This window comes from Rousettus aegyptiacus, unplaced genomic scaffold (genome assembly GCF_014176215.1).
Source record: "Rousettus aegyptiacus isolate mRouAeg1 unplaced genomic scaffold, mRouAeg1.p scaffold_m13_p_4, whole genome shotgun sequence".
Lineage (NCBI taxonomy): Eukaryota > Metazoa > Chordata > Mammalia > Chiroptera > Pteropodidae > Rousettus > Rousettus aegyptiacus.
Genome location: NW_023416307.1, coordinates 45,190,508 through 45,196,611, shown reverse-complemented (window position 1 = coordinate 45,196,611; position 6,104 = coordinate 45,190,508).

Here is a 6,104-nt window from a genome sequence, read left to right as displayed (position 1 = left end):
AGATCAGCCCTGAGCTCCCAAAAGAGGCAGTTTATAAAGCCTAGAACCACATCAAACAAGCAAGCAGATTACAGAACCAGAGGTTGGTCGTTAGCATATCTTTGCACAATATATCTCCTAGAACCACACTCTTAACACTGGAAGCTTGCTGTGAAAGAAAGTGGTTACCATTCTAGCATTTCTTTGAAGTAACTTTATCAAGCCTTGACGATAGTGTAAGATGTCTCCTTTCCATAATATCAGTTGAAAATTTCTTCACCTATGTGCAGCTTAAATGCACTGTTGTGCATGAAGGAATGTAAAAATTGAAAAAACAGAAAGCCTGGAAAAACCAAGCAGCCATTTTGTGTTTCTCATGGTCCTGACTATTCATTTAATTTACAACCATTATTTACCCATATAATATACCTGAGAAGTTTTTCATCATTTATTTAACAATGCTTCCCATGTCATTTAATAAAAAAGGAAAATCTTTTGAGATGTTCTAGGGGCACTTCCAGGACACCACAAACGTATTCCTATGTATAACTCTTAAAACCTCAATTTCCAATGATACTTAAGAAGCAAGTATTTAGCACTCTTTAACTTGGAAGATTTATTAAAGACATTTTATAATCTTTATAAACATAGGCTCTTTTGCTGGTAAATATATTATAAGCCAAAAGTAGTAAACCTATGTTAAGTAATCAGTGACTATTTTTTTGTAAACCCAGATAAAATAAAGACATTTCCATTTTTACTTAAACTGACAAACTTAAACTAGCTTTTATTTACTGAGGATTAATCTTAGATCATGTGAACTTGAAAAGCATTTGAGTTAATTTCTATATTTCTGAGAATTTTAGAATACCCAATCCTTACAAGTGCTTGCCTTTAAATTAATTTTAACAATACCCTCCATAGACAGAAAATTATCTCACATTTATAACACCCACAAATAGACATACACAGACACAAATGGAGGCCACGTAGCCATGAGAAAAACTCACTAGTTTATAAAAGAAGAGTTGGATCCAAATGTTGTTTTGGAGGCATTTATAATTTCTACCTGTTCTTGACAAGTCAAATTTCAAATGACCTTCCCCCTTTTAAAATAAGGATAGCTGTTTTTAATTCCTCAAAGAATTGGGTTGACCTCTAAATGACATCATAGGTTGATCTATTTATCTAAATCTTTTTTTTGAAGCTCAAGAGATCGATTAAATATGTTGTCCATTCATTCTGCCTAATTTTACAGTTGGCTTTTACTAACTGTGCATGCAAAAGATTAATAATTTAGAAGTATCAAAAGATTCTCATCTTGGCCATCTTAGTATTAATGGAAGGCTGACTATCCTGTGACTTGGCCTTGGAGTACAATTACTCATGTTGATTTTAGTTTTTCCTTTGAGATCTGTAAAGTCTGGACAAACTTCCAGAAAACTCCAGCCTTTATATGCATGTCTCCACAAGTATAACGGTCCCCTTAGGACCACTTCACACCCAAGAGGAAATTTTTCCTCATGCAACTCCGGGAAGATTCTTAGTTACCTAAGAACACCTGAGCAAAAGCCTTAAAGCGCTTACCAGATGCTTTCCAAGACACGGGCCCTTCTCTAGGGATGGATCCATTGCAGGGGATCCTGCCCTTCTTTCCTGGGCTTTCAACAGCTTTTCTAGAGTTGGCTGCATTACTACACTGGATACCTCAGGGCACCTATCTGCCACTCCAGATTCCAGAATTTGCAATAAATGTTGTCACTATATTGGCTATTCGAGTTGGGGAAGGAAGTGTCCTTTCTCTTTTGGAGCTACAGGGAGTTTGTTCTCTCATTTAATCAGCAAATATTTTGTTAAGACTCTCAGTAAACAATCCAGTTAAAAAGTCGAAATTAAAAGCCACTTCCCATTTTTCTTCTTTCCCTGGGTTATCTCAACTCTTATTCACCTCAAGGATTTTCTAAGAACAGCTGAAATAAAGTCAAGACCTGCTGCTTAAACCAAGGAGGCCTGAGATTTTAAGGAAAAACTCACCTAAATTTATCCAATGCAAGGTAAGAAGCCATGAGGCACAATGGGCCCTTACTGGTACTAGTACCAGGACTGGGTCTGCAGTATTCCTGGCTGTGCTTCTTCAGAATCCTGCCAACTACATAAAGTAATTGTTGATGTTAGAAATGTACAAATCTGTAGAGAATTTTCGCGAGGTTTTTGACGACAATTGCTGGGGAGCAAGATCTGAAATGCTCAGGAGTATGACAGTTTGCCATTTCTTTTATGAATTTGAAATTAAGGAAGGAATGTAAAAGAGATTACATGAAGGTGAGTAAAAGCAAGGTGGAAATTGGATTACAGGATTGTTAACAAGATTATGTGCTTTTTTGAGGGTGGTTACGGTTATTTCAAAGGTGTGTTAACCCACACGCACAGAAGAAAAAAAAATGGACAGAAGCTTGCTTAAGGCAAAGATAAACCTTTTACTAAAATGTTACATGCCTGGGGTGTGAACATCCACCATGACTTGCTCAGTTAGGAATGTGTGAACAGATCACCCTGTGAGATTGCTTTCCATAGAACCTCTTTTTCATCCACAGCAGTGTACTACATCACATTACTTTCACCTTGAACCAAAGCGAGTCATAGAGTTTCAAACACTAGGAGGCATTTTTTTCAGATCCTGACACACTGAGAACTCTTCAGAAGGGAGGATGACTGGATAATATTCCAAACGAAGAAATTCTTGGACATCCTGATTTTCTGGATAGTAATAATAATAATCTCACTTGTAACGGTTTTATAATTTAGAAAGTGTCTTCTTCACTTAATGTGACATTAAAAACTTCCAACACATTAATAAATCAGAATTACTAGCTCTGTTTTACAGATGAGGAAAATAAGACTCAGAAACAGTATATGAATGACTAAAAGTTAAGTGACTGGATTAAGGCTATGCTCAAATACAGCTCTTTACATTCTTGATATGGAATTAAATTTTAGGAGAGTATGGAAAAGAAAACAGCCATTTTGTAGTGTTGCAATGAGATTTAATTATAGTTATAATGGTAGAGCGTGGTCGAAGATGATTTCAAGCTGCCAGAATAGTAAAGGGAGTGATTTGTAAGATTGATGTTCTGTGCAGGTAAACACGAAGGACCTTGAAGCAATGTGGCAGGTCCAAATGTCTTTAAAACTATCAGAAGACTGAGAGTGATAAATAAAGTCTACTGCCAGGTTACTTTGGTTCAACACACTCCCTTAGTCATATGGTGCTTCTTAATTTCTAGATAGAGTTGGGGGATAGGTGTTAATTTCTATCAGAAAAAAAATCATTGCTCCCTTTAAACCCAAATGAATCTTTAATGAGGTAAAGGATCTTATTTGACTGAAGCCTGAATAATTTAATGTTTTTCTGCACTAGTTGTACCCAGAGGCATGTATGTTGAATAAATTAAGTGAGATAAGCTATCCTTATCCCTGCATTGGTATCACATCTCTTCTTTCTTCTATTGCTATCATCATTCTAGAAAAATGACTCAGTCTCACCTGAAGGGAAATGGAATTAAGCAGTTGGTAAGACTGATGACATGTTATTTATGACTAAGCATTCCCAGAAATGAAGGGCTGATCTTTTCCCCTGTGGCAAGGTACAGCATGGCAGTTCTTTTCCTGAGACTGAGCCTGACTTGGTTGCCAATTTCCTTAACCCAAGCTAGTTAGTACTTAAAGGAAGCTATTTTGATAGACAATAAGAAAACAGCCATTTGACAGTTCTGCTCATGCTCACCATAAAACGTTGCTGACTTTTTATGGTGAGAATGGAGTTGAATCCAATCAATCAAATTTTCAGCAGTGATTCATAAATTCTTGGTAATTTCTAATGAGATTGAACAATTCAAGATGGTAAAAATGCAGTGATTGGTCTAATCTATTGTTCTTGAATTTAGCTGCATGTTTAAATCACTTGAGGAATTTTAAAAAATTACTAATGCCTGGGCAATAGAAATTTTAAAAGATCCCCCAGTTCTAGAATGAAGCAGAGTTTGAAAACTAATCTAATACTCTTTTATTGTTGGAATTCATTTTCAATGCTTTCTCACTTTGATTATCCCATTTCATTGCCATAACCGCTGTGTGTACAGGTCCAGGTGGATATTTCTCTCCGTTTTATTAAAATTATCAAGGGCACATAGCTAGTCAGCAGCCAATGTCCTGATTCTAAGCTGACACCTTCTTAATAAATAGCTAATGTTCTTGTTGGGAGTGGATAATAGACAACTGTTAGGCAGAGGTGTTCATGCTGCAAAGAACATAATTGTATGAAAGCTAGTCTTTGTGGAGAAATACTTGGACTCTGAAGCCTCTTTACTGTTTTGTCAAACAGCCTATATTAAAAAAAAAAAATCTATAGGGCTGCAGAAAATTGTTTCTAAGGAGTATTTGCATTAACTCCACCTGAGGAGTATTGTTAAAATGATAGGCTCAGTATGAAAGAGAATTGTTCACTATTTAACTTTATAATTATATACATTCTAATCAGATTATTAAAATTTTATTAAATTATGTTAATTACATATAATTATAAATATCAATTAAAACTAATTAATTCTATGCAAATATGATAATTTCATAGAAGACCTAGTGTGGTATTCTTTAGTAGCTTTGGAGAGCTAGAGACTTGCTTCTCAGTAGGTCACTTTTTTTTTTTTCAAGACATGTAAATCTTAAGAGAAAATTTCTTTGATAATATTTATCAATATAGTACAATGACATAATTCTGAGGAAAATGCTATCTATATTTTTATTCTTAAATCACACAATGTATTTTATTATAGTCCTAATTGGTTTGCTAATACTTAAAAGTCATGTTTTTAAAAAATGTTTATAGACATGCTCACAGTGATAAATGGGGAAAAAACAGTATCTAAGTTGTGTATATAGAATTATACCAATGTTATTAAATATAGAAAATATAAATTAATTCAACATATTTTTGAGACACTACTATATATAATAGTGAAAATTTCTCACAATTTTTGCTCATAAACACAACTGTTGGTTAAAAAATATTTCGTTATATAATCATACCACAATTTGACCAATCTCTTAATGGCTATTTTGATTGCTAGCATTTGTTGTTGCTGTTATTGTAGGGTGAAATCACCACAAAATTCTCACTCATCAGAGGATCTTCTCTGGGTCCTTTGAGCCTAACCCTCACATTAAGCAATAAGCAATACTGTAAGATGTGTGTGTGTGTTGAGTGGGCGTGTGTGTGTGAAATAGTGTGTGAAATATATCTGTGTATATATTGCTTAGTATCATAAAATAATAAAGTTATTTTTAGTTAATAGACTATTACATATCTCTGTAAACAACCTAAGATGATAGAAAGAAAAGCAATAGTTAAAAATGTAAGCCACTATGTTGAGATAGTGCCTAAAATCTAAAGAAGAGGGGCGGAATGATCCCAAGAACATATATAGAAAAGAGGGCCCTAATCTTGACAAAGTCCAACTGGTAAAATCTAGAGCTTACCTTCTGTTTAGCACTTGCTACATCAATGCTGTCCTGAAATGAACGGACAAAAACTTGGATCAAGCTACTCCAAGATAGAGTAGTTTCATAGAAGATTGTCCTCCTTGAAATTCTGAGGAGCATAGCTATTTGTTTGTTTGTTTGTTTGTTCATTCGCTTCTATTCATCTGTCTATAAGCTGTGAACCTCCCTAGACCTGTCTTATCACCTATAGGGCGCTCCTTTATTTGTCAGTTTAAAGACTTAATGGAATAGGTGAATGCCTTTCTTTTGTCTGTGGGAGAATGAGAGAACAATTGGGTTCTTAAATAGTTTCGAAGGTAAATTGTGTGTGTTAAAAAGAAAGTTAAGAATTCTTAATTACCATAGTTTTAAAGTTCGAGATCAATGTATGGTTCTATAAATAAAAGCGAATCATTCAGTGAACTTTCTTATACATAAATATTTATCTATATCTTTGATAAGATTCTCTAGTAGATTCAAGAACGTGAAAATTCTAGGTCCAAATAAGTGTATGATCATTTTAAAGATCTCGAACACGTTGCAAGCTGATTTACTGAAAGATTACACAGTTTATATTCCCCTTGAAG